We start from the raw sequence: 13,663 nt of genomic DNA, 5'->3' as shown, positions 1-13,663 counted from the left end.
TAGGAAACCTTAAGGTGATCAAGAATGGGAACACTGGATTGTAATGCTCTCTCTAGTACCCTGACTGCCCAATGCCATTAGCTAACAGTACAAGCCAAAGTGCAATTATAGACTGTTAAAACTCTACTGGAGCTGTAAAACAACTGTTAACAATTCCAAAATCTGTTTGGTTTCTTTAGCTAAGTAATGCATTAGCTAAAGGTAATCTAAAATATTATTTTGAATGCTGTTCATTTACTTCCAAAGCAGTGGCAGTTATTCTTTCCATTTAGAGCAAGATTAGGTAACATTCTCATTTGAAATCTAATTTCTATAGCTTTAAAAGCAAAGCAAAATCCAGTTGTTCAGTATCCTGACATCCACTGAAGGTTGCAGACTAATGTTAATCCTGCCAGAATAAAATATTAAAAGATTCCATCCCAAAATTAGTTTCTAAGCTCCTTTTTGTGCCACTTATTTTCACTCCCGAGACATTATTTAATTTCACTGTTGGCTCAGCTCATCTGCTGCTAAATCCTCATTGATTCCTTCATTACCTGCAGACTCAACTATGTTCCACCTTCTGTTTGAACTGGAGATCAGCCGAAACTCTGTCACCTGTGTTTTAACCTGCAGCAGGCCCTCTCTTCAAATCCCTTCATGGTTTTGCCCGAACCAGTCTCTAATCTCCTCAACCCCAATGTATGTTGCTGACTCTGGCCTCTCATGTATTACCAATTTTAATTGTGACACCATTGGTTAGTGTACCTTAGCAGGATGCCTGCCCCCCCAATGAAGCTCTGGGATTCTCTCCCTACATTTCTCCATCTCACTTCGATCCTTGTAGACACAGTTGAAGACCTCCAGGACCAAGCATTTAAATATATGACTCTACATATCCTCCTGTGTCATTGTTTTACTTTGTAATGGTTCTATGAAGCTCTTTGGGAAACATGTTAAAGGCAGTAGGTAAATATGAATGAATACTTGTCATTATTTAATCCACCTTTTTATGTGTCACCTTTTTTATACCTTTGGTGTCAGGCAGTCCCCCACTATAAAGCCCTTCCACACGAAGGGCTTTTGCCCGAAATGTCGATTCTCCTGCTCCTCAGATACTGCCTGACCCGCTATGCTTTTCCAGCCCACACTCTCGACTGTAATCTCCAGCATCTGCAGTCCTCACTTTCGCCTAGTACCCCACTATATTTCATTACAAACTCAACATTTTCACTAAGGAGTTAGAAAGAACGATGTTAGTTACCTAGAGATTGATAACCAGAATTATTCCCCCCCTTTCGCATCCAGGCAAAAAGGAGAATCCGCAGGCAGCAATAACTTGATAGAAATGGAACGTTTTTCGCTAGTGAACTTTTCATTGCAATGCTGTATTCTCTGATTCAGGTAGATCAAACATCGACAAAAATAGACATTTGCAGAGACGTTCCAAATCAAGACCATTCAAATAAATCAAAAAAAAAAGTGACCAGTGTTCAAACCAGTTCACTAATACAGACCAGAATTTGTATCGCTGCTGTGGTATTTTTTTCTAAATCATAAGATAAACTGTGAAATACTTCAGCAACATGTAATGGTGATTTAGTATAAAATATATTGACCAAAAAAATCAACTACCGTAATTGTTTGTCACTTTGGCTACTGATGTTAACTTAGCTTTGGAATATTATGCAATTGTTAGTTTTAAAAAATACACCGACGCTATTTCATTTCCCCACATTATATTGAGATAATAGGCAGATACCAACTGAACTTTGAGTCTGTATTCATTTGACATTCGACTCAGAATCGTCTGTTGGCAACCTGGATTTTGAAATAGACTTAACTTGCTAAAAGTATTTGATTCTTCATGGCTGTGGACTGAACTTTCCTTTTTTAATAAAGGGAGCATTGAATTGAGGAGGTGTATTTACGTACCACTGCCTTGATCCGAAACGGAACTCTCGGCCTCAGCTGCCAGTTTGGAATTGGTTTGCTGGAGTTTACACTTTGTAAACCGTGTACCCCCTCTCTTTCTGGGTCTGTATGCACGTCTCTAACTGCCAGCGTCTCCCCATCGCCTGCCTGGACCCAGCCGGATATCAGAGTTGCCTGTGACTACACTCCCCCGCCCGACCGCCCCGTGTCCCTACAATTTTTATTTTCATTCAATATTTAGCTCTGAGCTTGCAGCGTTGCCAAACGGGATGTCTGGTCTGTCACAACCCGGTAGTGGAACCTGCACGGCAGCCAGATAAACAGCAACTTTTGAAAAGTTTCTTTCTCGCACGGGTTATTTGCGTCAGTGAATTGCTGCTGCACAGGGCGGAGGGTGGAAACTCCCCACAAACAGCCCAAACTTGTGCAGCTCCGCTCACATACACTTTAAACCTTACCATATGTAACTTACACGCCGCCCTGTCCCATGAAATGATCCCGATGACCTTTGGTGCGATCCACTGCTCCCAGCTTCTGGGAACTTTCGCTTCTTCCTTCCCCGAATTTCTAAATGAAGTCTCTGACGTGACGGAACTCTCGAACCCCCTCCCTCCCTCCCGACTGTCAATAAAGCAACAGGGAAAGCAGACTTGGCCAGCACAACCCAGCTGTGAAATAAAAAATAACTTACGTTTCAACGACTGGGTGGCAACTCTGAATTTGAACTCGGGCTCCGAATTTGTGCTGGCGTTTCATCTTTTCGATGGCTCTTTTAAGAGAGGTTCATTTGCTGCATCAATTAATTTGCAGCCCCTACTGGCAGCTTCGCTTATTGTAAGTGACGGTCTCAGCCTAGAACGAACTTTCCACAACTTCGAAGATCCATTCAGCTCTGAGTTAATTCGCACTCCACTTGGACATCTATCTCAATAACGTTGCCTGCCTAGATCTCACCTCCACTACCTTCTACAAAAATATCCATTCATATCTTTGTCACCTACAGATTCACCTCGACCAGTGTTCTTCTAACCAATAACCAATACTCCATTCTGAAGAAACTCGTTCTCATTCAAAACTGTGCTACATCATCCTACCCTAAGGATCAGGTGGAGTCATGGAGATGTTACAGCATGGAAATAGACCCTTTGGTCCAACTCGTCTGTGCCAACCAGATATCCGAAATAAATCTGGTCTCATTTGCCAGCATTTGGCCCATGTCCCTCTAAACCCTTCCTGTTCATACACCCGTCCAGATGCCGTTTAAATGTTATTATGCCAGCGCCCACCAATTCCTCTGGCAGCTCATTCCATGCACACACCACCTTCTGTGTGAAAACCACTGTGTCACCCAGCACAGTGGTTAGTACTGTTGCCTCACAGCACCAGAGACCTAGGTTCAAATCCCACCTCGGGCAACTGTCTGTGTGGAGTTTGCACATTCTCCCCATGTCTGTGTGGGTTTCCTCCGGGTGCTCCGGTTTCCTCCCTCAAGTCCAAAGATGTGCAGGTTAGGTGAATTGGCCATGCTAAATTGCCCGTAGTGTTAGGTGATGGGATAAATGTAGAGGAATGGGGCTGGGTGGGTTGCTCTTCGGAGAGTCAGTGTGGATTTGTTGGGCCGAAGGGCCTGTTTCCACACTGTAAGTAATCTAAATGGTCCCTCTTAAAACCTTTCCCCTCTCACCTTAAACCTATGCCCTCTAGTTTTGGACTCCCCCACCCCAGGGAACAGACCTTGTCTATTTATCCTATCCATACCCATCGTGATTTTATAAACCTCTATAAGATTACCCCTCAGCCTCTGACGCTCCAGGGAAATTTTCAACACAGAATTAGGTAGCTCAAGACCAGAAATTTCCCAACTTCACTTTGATATAAAAGGCCCCAATGTTTTTTAAGCAATCTGTTTAGAGATGTTATTACAAACCTCTGAAGCCCTCTGAATAGGGTTTTAAACTGGGTATCTGGCTCAGAGGTAGGGACAGTACAGTTGCACAAGAGCCCTGCAGCTACCATGGTTAGTGAATGCTGAAATTGCAGTGATTGTAAGGAGGACAGCCACATGGACCTCATAGAATGTGAGTTCCCAGATTAATAGCCCCAATCAGGGAGCCCCAGCTGACAGATATAAACAGGAATGTGAGAGGTTCTGTTCACTCTGAGAGCTGACACTGAGGGAGCTGGGTCAGTGTCAAGGACTCTCTGCATATAAATAACAGGGGACTTGATGATGGGATACTGGCCTCTATGGAATTAGTTTTGAAATAAAAACAGAAAATTCTGTAGAAACTCAGCAAGTCCCAAAGTATTTGTGGAAGAGAAACAATAATGATGAGGCAGGTTGGGAATTTCATCCCAGTTATAAGAAAAGTAGACAGGCCGTCTATCCCTCATCTCTCACATCACAGGTACTGGCACTTCTACTAATTAGAGTTCACTTGCCAACAAAACAGCTCTCTCCTGACATCAAGGTTTTTCCCTTGAATTCATATTTTTGCAAACTGTAGTTCAATACAATGTGTCTTTTTTCAATAATACTCAGAGTCTGTACTTCAAATGATTCACATGTTCTTTGAAATCAAAACTGCTGTTCCTACAACCTCTGAAAGATAGGCAACTAAAATATGAATAACATAAACTTTAAACTTTTTGCAACTCAATCTTATCTATGCTTGGCTGAGAACTCATCAATAAGAGAGTCAATACAGTCATACAACACGAAAACAGACCCTTCAATCCAACTCATCCAAACTGATCTAGTCCCATTTGCCAGCATTTGGCCCATGTCCCTTTAAACCCTTCCTATTCATACACCCATTTAGATGACATTTAGATGTTGTAATTATACCTGCCTCCACCACTTCCTCTGGCAGCTTGTTCCATACATGCACCACACTCTGCCAGAAAAAATTACCCCTCAGGTCCTTTTTTAGTGTTTCCCCTTTCACCTTAAACCTGTGCCCTCTAGTTTAGGACTCCCACACTTTGGGAAAAAGACCTTGGCTATACACCTTATCCATACCCCTCATGATTTTATAAACCTATATATATCTAAAAACCTACAAAACAATATAGCAAACAGTCCCTCTTCAGTACCCACACAGGCTCTGTGCCCCAACTCTTCCACTGTTACATCAATGACTGCATCGGTGCAGCGACCTGCACCCAGGCTGAATTGCAGCAGTTCATCAACTTCGCCCACAATTCCATCCCGCCCTCAAATTCACTTGGTCCATCTCAGACACCTCCCTCCCCTTTCTTGACCTCACCATTTCCATCTCTGGTGACAGTCTCCAGACGGATGTTTATTGCAAACCAATGACTCCCATAACTACCTGGACTACACCTCCTCCAACCCGGTATCCTGCAAGAACTCCATCTCATTCTCTCAATTCCTCTGCCTCCGCCGCATCTGCTCGGATGAGGAGACATTCTACTCGCGAGCTTCCCAGCTGTCCGCCTACTTTGAATAATGTTCTTTTCCTCCCCCTGCTATCCAGACAGCCCTCTGCCGCACCACCTCCATTCCCCGTTCCACTGTCTTTATTTTTTCCCAGTCCTGAAGAAGGGTTACACCCAAAACACAACTTCTCCACCTCCTGATGCTGCCTGGCCTGCTGTGTTCTTCCAGCCTTCTGCCTGTCTATTCCAGATGTGGTGAAGCTGACTCCAATCTGCACCCACCTCATTGGGGCCTCTTTAGTGAAGCCAGGGTTGCAGAGTCAGGAACTTTCTCAACTCATCTTTTCCATCTCCTTCATGAAAATCTGATCCATTAATTCCATCCATTGAAGCAGTCATCCAATGTGGTCTTTTTTCACCCCATATGCAGCATATTTGCTACATCTATTACCTTTCTACTCAATTCCTCTGTGTTATTTTGTTCAACTTAGCAATTTCATTACCTTTGCATTATCTATAGATTTGGCCACTGTACCTCTGACTTCTGAATTCTAACTGCAGGCCACTAATGAAGAAACTAAATAAAAGAAATCCCAAAACAGGCTCCTGTCAGTAAATTTCCACCAGACTCCTGGTAATCACTGTACCACTGCTCTGTGGGTTTTACTAGTCAACAGTGTATTTTTATACTGATTCTTACTTTTTCCTACTTTCTCTGTCATCTCATCCAGAAGAATTGTATTATCGCATCTATTGCCTTTTCCTAAAATATCCATTTTTCCAACAAGCTCCACTTCAAAAGTACTGCATTAACTGTAAAACACTGAAATTGTGAAAGGCATCATGTAAATGAAAAATCTGTAAGCTTTTCCTCCTCTACCCTTAACAAACTCTTTGTCACAAATGCAAAGAAAACGTTCTTACTTGTGTTCTGGTCAAAAATATTCTTTAATTAGCACTAAGAAAGCACCTCAGTGGCCATTAGCCCATTGCTACTTTTGGGACCTTGCTGTACATGAATTGGCTGTTCTTTTTTTCTCTGTTTTTAAAAAGCAATGTTTTTAATACTAGGGGTTTTGTTCCAGTAATGTTGTGAAACATCAGCTGAGATTATCACCTGGAATTTTCACCTGGGATCTCTGGTGGGAGATTTAGAGGAAGTAATAGGGGAATATTTCTAAATTAACTCATTTCCTGATTCATCACCTACTGTTGTTAAATCAAATTTCCAAGCATGCTACTTCATGTCTGTGCTAGAATTCATAGTTTCAAAGCTTGGGCTGCTTTCACACAGACTATAACTGAAAAGGGAAACTGTAAAAGAGAAACTGAGAAAGGAAAATTACCCTTCTAATTATGGGCAAATATTCAGTTGTTGCAGCTGTTTCTGTTATTTGAAGATAATAATAGTTGATCAACAACATTTAGACTATCATGAGCAAAGTTACAAAGATTGTGACTATGTGTGCTGGTTTTGATAAGATTGCTTTTGGGACTTGGATTAGTTATGCACCACTTCTGGCTGGGGCTCATTATAATTCCTTGAAGAAAATAAGCTGAAATATTTTGTGATGTAGACCGAATTTTAAAAGATTTTGTGAATGAGATTGATCACATCTGTGCTGAGTAGACTTCCAAGCCAATTCATAAGATCTACCTTGGTTATTGCTGCTATTTAATGTTTACTTTGTAGATTGTAATTGGCTACAATTCTCCCAGTGCATCTTGTAGTTAGTATACACTGCTGCTACTGAGCAGATGGAGGGAGTGGATGCTTATGGGTGCAGTGCCAATCAAGCAGGCTGCTTTGTTCTGCTTCTTGGATATTGTTGGAGCTGCAGCAATCCAGGCAAATGGTGAGTATTCCATCACACTCCTGACTTGTGCTTTGTAGATGGCGGACAGGCTTTGGGGAGTCAGGAGGGGAGTTAATTCTAGCAGTATTCTGAGCAACTGACCTGGTCTTGTAGCCCTTGTGTTTATGTGGTGAGTCCAGTTGGGTTTCTGGTCAATGATAACCGCCACGATGTTGATAGTGGGGGATTCAGTGATGGTAACGCCATTGACTGTCAAGGGACGGTGGTTAGATTGTCTCTTATTGGTGATGATCATAGCCTGGCATTTGTGTGGCATGAGTGTTACTTGGCAATTGTCAGCCCAAGCCCAGATATTGTGCATTTGAACATGGACTGCTTTACTATCTGAGGAGTCATGAATGGTGCTAAATGTTGCGCAATCATCGGTGAACATCCCCGCTTCTGACCTTATGATGGAAGGAAAGTCCTTGATGAAGCAGCACTGATGAAGGGGCGGCACGGTGGCCCAGTGGTTAGCACTGCTGCCTCACAGCAGCGGCACGCAGCCCAGTGGTTAGCACTGCTGCCTCACAGCGCCAGGGGCCCGGGTTCAATTCCAGCCTCAGGCGACTGTCTGTGTGGAGCTTATACATTCTCCCCGTGTCTACGTGGGTTTCCTCCCACAGTCCAAAGATGTGCAAGTTAAGTGGATTGGCAATGCTAAATTACCCATAGTGTTAGGTGCATTACTCAAGTGGGAAATGACTCTGGGTGGGTTACTCTTCGGAGGGTCAATGTGGATTTGTCGGGCCGAAGGGCCTGTTTCCATACTGTAGGGAATCTAATCTCAGCTGAATTTGGTTGGGCCTAGGTCACTACCCTAAGGAACTCCTGTCCGAGATATCCTAGAGCTGATGACTGACCTCCAACAACCACCTTCATTCTATGTGTCAGCTGTGACTCAACCACCCTCTGGTTTGTCTCCTGATACCAACGGATTCTGGCTTTGCTAGGGCTCCTTGATGTCTCACTCAATTGAATGTAGCCTTCATGTCAAGGGCTGTCACATTTACCTCACCTCTGGAATTCAGCTCTTTTGTCCATGTTTGAACCAAGGCTCTAAAAATAAGGTCAGAAGCTGAGTAGTCTTGGTGGAAACCCAAACTGGGCATCACTGAGCATGTGCTATTGATAGCACTGTTGATGACACCTCCCATCACTTTACTGATGATCGAGAGTAGACTGATCGGCAATAAGTGGCTGGATTGGGTTTGTCCTGCTTTTTATGTACAGGACATATATGGTCAATTTTACACATTGTCGGGCAGATGCCAGTGTTGTAACTGTATTTGTACATCTTGGCTAGGGGAGCAGCAAATTCTGGAGCAAAAGCCTTCAATATTATCACTAAAATATTGTCAGGGCCTGTAGCTTTTGCAGTATCCACTGTCTCCAACTGTGTCTTGATATCACGTGGAGTGAATCAAATTGGCTGAAGACTGATATCTGTAATGCTGAGGACTGCTACAGGAGGCCGAAATGGATCATCGACTCAGCACATTTGGCTGAAGATTGCTTTGAAAGCTTCAGCAGGTCAGGCAGCATCTAGGGAACAGAAGATTCGACGTTTCGGGCACATGCCCTTCTTCAGGAAAGAAGAAGGGCATGTGCCCGAAACGTCGAATCTTCTGTTCCCTAGATGCTGCCTGACCTGCTGTGCTGTTCCAGCAATAAAGTTTCAGCTTTGATCTCCAGCGTCTGCAGACCTCACTTTCTCCTCCTTTGAAAGCTTCAGCCTTATCTTTTGCACTGATGTATTGGGCTCTTCCATCATTGAGGATGGGGATATTTGTGCAGCGTCCTCCTCCAGTGAATCGATTAATTGTCCATCATTCAAGGTTAGATATGGCAGGACTGCAGAGCTTAGATCTTTTCCATTGGTTGTAGGATCACTTAACTCTATCACTTGCTGATTATACTGTTTGGTAGGCCAGTAGTCTTGTTTGGTTCACCAATTGACACCTAATTTTTCGGTATGCCAGGTGCTGCTCCTTGCATGCCCTCCTACACTCTCCATTGAACCAGAGTTGATCCTCTTGCTTGATTGTTGATTGGGGGATATGCCAGGCCATGACGTTGCAGATTGTGCTGGAGTACAATTCTGCTGCTGTTGATGGCCCATAGCACCTCATGTCTTGAGTTGCTAGATTGTTTGAAATCTATCCCATGGATACGTGATGGAAGATATTCTCATTGTGAAGGCAGGATTTCATCTCCATAGGGACTGTGTGGTGGTCACGCTTACTGATACTGATACTGTCATGGACATATGCATCTACAGCAGATAGATTGGTAAGGATGTGGTCAAGTATGTTTTTCCCTCTTGTTGGTTCCTTCATCACCTGCACAGACTAGCAGCTATGTCCTTTAACTTCTGACCAGCTCAATCAGTAGTAATGCTGCTGAGCCACTCTTTGTGGTGGACTTTGAAATGCTCCACCTCGAGTACACTTCATGCCCTTGCCATCGTCCGTGCTTCCCTCAAGTGTTATTCATCAGTACTGATTCATCAGCCAAGGGAAGATGATATATGGTAATCATTCAAGGTTACCTTGCCATGTTTAACTTGAAGCCATGAGACTTCACAGGGTCCAGTGTCAATGTTCAGGACTTCCAGGGCAACTCCTTCCCAACTGCATACCACTGTGGGGCCACCTCAGCCAGTGGGACAGGACATATCCAGGGATGGTGATGGTCGTGTCTCAGACATCGCCTGTACAATATGATTCCGTGACTATGACTATGTCAGGCTGTTGGCTAGTTTGTGAGACAGCTCTCCCAATTTTGGCACTAACCTCCAGCTGTTAGTAAAGAGAGTCGTTTCTATTGTTGTCTTTTCCAGTGCCTAGGTTGATGCCAGATGATTAGTCCGCTTTCATTTCTTAAATGAGACTTCATAACAATTGGTAAAACTGAGTGGCTTGCTAGGCCATTTCAGAGCCAATCACATTGCTGTGGATCTGGAGTCACATGATGAGTTTTTCCTGACAATTAGCAACAATTTCATGGTCATCAGCAGATTCTTAATTCCAAATTTTTTGGAAATTTGAATTCAAATTCCACCATCTGCCAAGGCTGGATTCAAATCTGGGCCCTCAGAACATTAGCTGAGTTTCTAGATTATTAGTCTAGCGATAATACCACTAAGCCATCACCTCCCTTCACGTTGATACTGGGTTTTTAAATTGATTGTATTTAGTGTTTAATGCTTAGGTAATAATAAACTGGTTCTGTTGTAAAGTGTGGAACCTTCTAGTTTCATTCTTTCAGTACATAGGAAACTGAAATCAGACAAGTCCCTTGGGGAAATATAAAGGAAGCAAGAAAGAACTTAAATAAGGAACTAGGAGGGCTAAAAGGAGCCATGAAATGTCTTAGCAAGTAGAATTAAGGACAATCTCATGACATTTTATACATATATTAGGAGCAAAAGGGTAGTGAGGGAAAACTTAGGCCCACTCAAGGACAAAGAAAGGAACTTACATGTGGAGCCAGAGGAAGTGGGCAAGTCCTTAATGAATACATTGCATCAGTATTCACCAATGAGAAGGACATGGATGATGAGATTAGGGAGGAGTATGTTGATATTCTAGGACATGTTGATATTCTAGGATACATTGATATTAAGAAGGAAGAAGTGTTGGGTGTCTTGAAAAATATTAAGGTAAACAGGATCCCAGGGTCTGATGGAATCTATCCCAGGATACTAAGGGAGGCAACGAATGACATTGCAGGAGCTTTGACAGAGATCTTTGTGTCTTGTCCAGCCACAGGTGAGATCCCAAAAGACTGGAGATTAGTCAGTATTGATATTTTGTTCAAGAAGAGCATAAGAAAAATCCAGGAAGTTATAAGCAGGTGAGCCTTACATCAGTGGTAGGGAAATTGATAGAAAAGATTCTTAGGGACAGGGTTTAGCCACATTTGGAAAATAATGGACTTTTTGGGAAAGTCAGCATGGATTTGCGTGGGAGAGGTCTTGTCTCACAAATTTTATTGAGTAAGTGATGAAAATGATTGCTGAGGGTAAGGCAGTGGATATTGTGTACATGGACTTTATTGAAGCATTTGATGAGGTCCCTCATGGTAGATGGGTCTAGAAGATGAAGTCACACGGCACCCACAATGAGTTGGTAACCTGGATACAAAATTGGTTTGTCATAGAAAAATTTATGGAGGGCTGCTTTTTCACTGGAGCTCTGTGACTAGTGGTATTCCTCAAGGGTCAGAGCTGGGGCCTCTGTTGTTTGCAATATTTGTATAAATGATTAAGATGAAAATGTAAATTGTCTGACTAGTACATTTGCAGGAGAAAGTGAGGTCTGCAGATGCTGGAGATCAGAGCTGGAAATGTGTTGCTGGAAAAGCGCAGCAGGTCAGGCAGCATCCAGGGAACAGGAGAATCGACGTTTCGGGCATAAGCCCTTCTTCAGGAATGAGGAAAGTTTGTCCAGCAGGCTAAGATAAAAGGTAGGGAGGAGGGACTTGGGGGAGGGGCGTCGGAAATGTGATAGGTGGAAAGAGGTCAAGGTGAGGGTGATAGGTCAGACTGGGGTGGGGGCGGAGAGGTCGGGAAGAAGATCTCAGGTTAGGAAGGCGGTGCTGAATTTGATGGATTTGACTGAGACAGGGTGGGGGGAGGGGAAATGAGGAAACTGGTGAAATCCGAGTTCATCCCTTGTGGTTGGAGGGTTCCTAGGCGGAAGATGAGGCGTTCTTCCTCCAACCGTCGTTTTGTTGTGGTCTGACGATGGAGGAGTCCAAAGACCTGCATATCCTTGGTGGAGTGGGAGGGGGAATTGAAATGTTGAGCTACAGGGTGGTTGGGTTGGTTGGTCCGGGTGTCCCAGAGGTGTTCTCTGAAACGCTCCGCAAGTAGCCGGCCTGTCTCCCCAATATAAAGGAGGCCACATCGGGTGCAGAGGATGCAATAGATGATATGTGTGGAGGTGCAGGTGAATCTGTGGCGGATATGGAAGTTTCCTTTGGGGCCTTGGAGGGAGGTGAGGGGGGAGGTGTGGGCGCAAGTCTTGCACCTCCTCCGGTTGCAGGGGAAGGTGCCGGGAGTGGAGGTTGGGTTGGTGGGGGGTGTGGATCTGATGAGGGAGTCACGGAGGGAGTGGAACATCGAGACTATGGAGAGGGTACCAAAGAGGTTTTCCAGGGTGTTGCCTGGATTGGAATATATTAGCTATAGGGAGGGTTGGACAAATTTGGATTGTTTTCGCTAGAGTGTCGTTGGGTTGGGGGCTGCGGTTTGGTTACGAATCACCAAAGGTTTGGCTGGAATGGGCACTAAACCATAGGCCTTGGCTTGTGGGTTGGTGGGGATGATGTAGATGACAATGTATCTGTTGCTGCGGAGTGATTTGGGGAGAAGGGTTGGAATAAGGGACTTGCTTCAGATGAACATCAGTATATAGGATCAGAAATAGGCCATTTCACCCATCGAATCTGCTCTACTGTTCAACGAGGTGATGGCTGATCTATTTCCTGAACTATTTCCAAATTCCTTGAGTATCCAGAAATCTGTCAACTGCTCTCATGAATATACTCGATGATTGAGATTCCACAGTTCTCTGGTGTAGAGACTTCTAAAGATATATCATCCCCTGACAAAAGAAATTCCTTTTCAAGTCAATATCTCTTATTCTGAGATTACATCCCTTGATTTTAGATGCACAAGCAAAGAGAAACATCTTATCAACATACACTGTTATGCTCTGCAAGAATTTTGCAAATATCAAAGAGATTGCCCCTCATTCTTCAAAACTTTAGGGAGTACAGATCTATTTTCCTCAATTTCTTTACATAGGACAATTCCATCACAGAATCCTAATAATGTAGAATCAGGCCATTCAGCACATCGAGTCCATACTGCCCCTCTGAAAAGCATTCCACCGAGACCACTACCCCCCACCCTATCCCTGCATTCCCATGGCGAACCCACCTACCTTGCACATCCCTGGTTGCTATGGGTAATTTAGCATTGCCAATCCACTTAACCTGCACATCTTTGGACTGTGGGAGGAAACCCATGTAAACACAGGTAGAATGTGCAAACTCTACACAGACAGTCACCAAAGGGCTAGAATTGAACCTGGATCCCTGTGAGGCAGCAGTACTAACCACTGAGCCATAGAAATGAATTAGGTCAATTTTGTTTCCACTCCCTCTATAGCAAATACATCCCACTTTAGATCATCCAACCAAAACTATACACCGTTCTCCAGGTGAAGTCTGACCAAGGCTTTATGCAATTACAACAAGACCTCTGTACTCAACCCCTTTGCAATGAAGCCCAATATATCATTTGCATTCCTTATTGCTCACTGCACATGCAACCTAACTTTTTATGACTCGTAAATTAGGACACCCAGACCCCTTTTCCCAACCACTCACCATTTAAGAGATATTCCAGTTTTCTCAATTTTTATATCAAAGTGAAAGCTTCACACTTATTCACATAAAATCCATCATGTTCTAGTCCA

At 43.7% G+C, this 13,663-nt stretch overlaps 1 protein-coding gene across 10 annotated transcripts in view; it reads right to left on the bottom strand.

Annotated features, from left to right (window-relative positions):
* sgk3 (serum/glucocorticoid regulated kinase family member 3) overlaps positions 1–13,663 on the bottom strand; it is a 134,326-nt gene that overhangs the window by 90,173 nt on the left and 30,490 nt on the right. Inside the window, exon 1 of one of the 10 annotated variants that reach the window (XM_043689255.2) lies at positions 2,606–2,706. The exons of 4 other annotated variants lie outside the window; for them this stretch is intronic. The gene's annotated coding sequence lies outside the window, so the exon portion shown is untranslated. Of the gene's footprint in view, positions 1–1,914; positions 2,060–2,372; positions 2,450–2,605; positions 2,707–13,663 lie in introns of those variants that run through there. 5 more of the 10 variants (XM_043689260.2, XM_043689256.2, XM_043689261.2 and 2 more) reach the window with 5 other exon arrangements.

Source organism: Chiloscyllium plagiosum, unplaced genomic scaffold (assembly GCF_037043375.1).
Source record: "Chiloscyllium plagiosum isolate Xiang-an unplaced genomic scaffold, Cpla_swu_hap1 HiC_scaffold_4, whole genome shotgun sequence".
In the NCBI taxonomy this organism is placed as follows: Eukaryota; Metazoa; Chordata; class Chondrichthyes; order Orectolobiformes; family Hemiscylliidae; genus Chiloscyllium; species Chiloscyllium plagiosum.
This window is presented reverse-complemented; position numbering and strand designations above follow the sequence as displayed.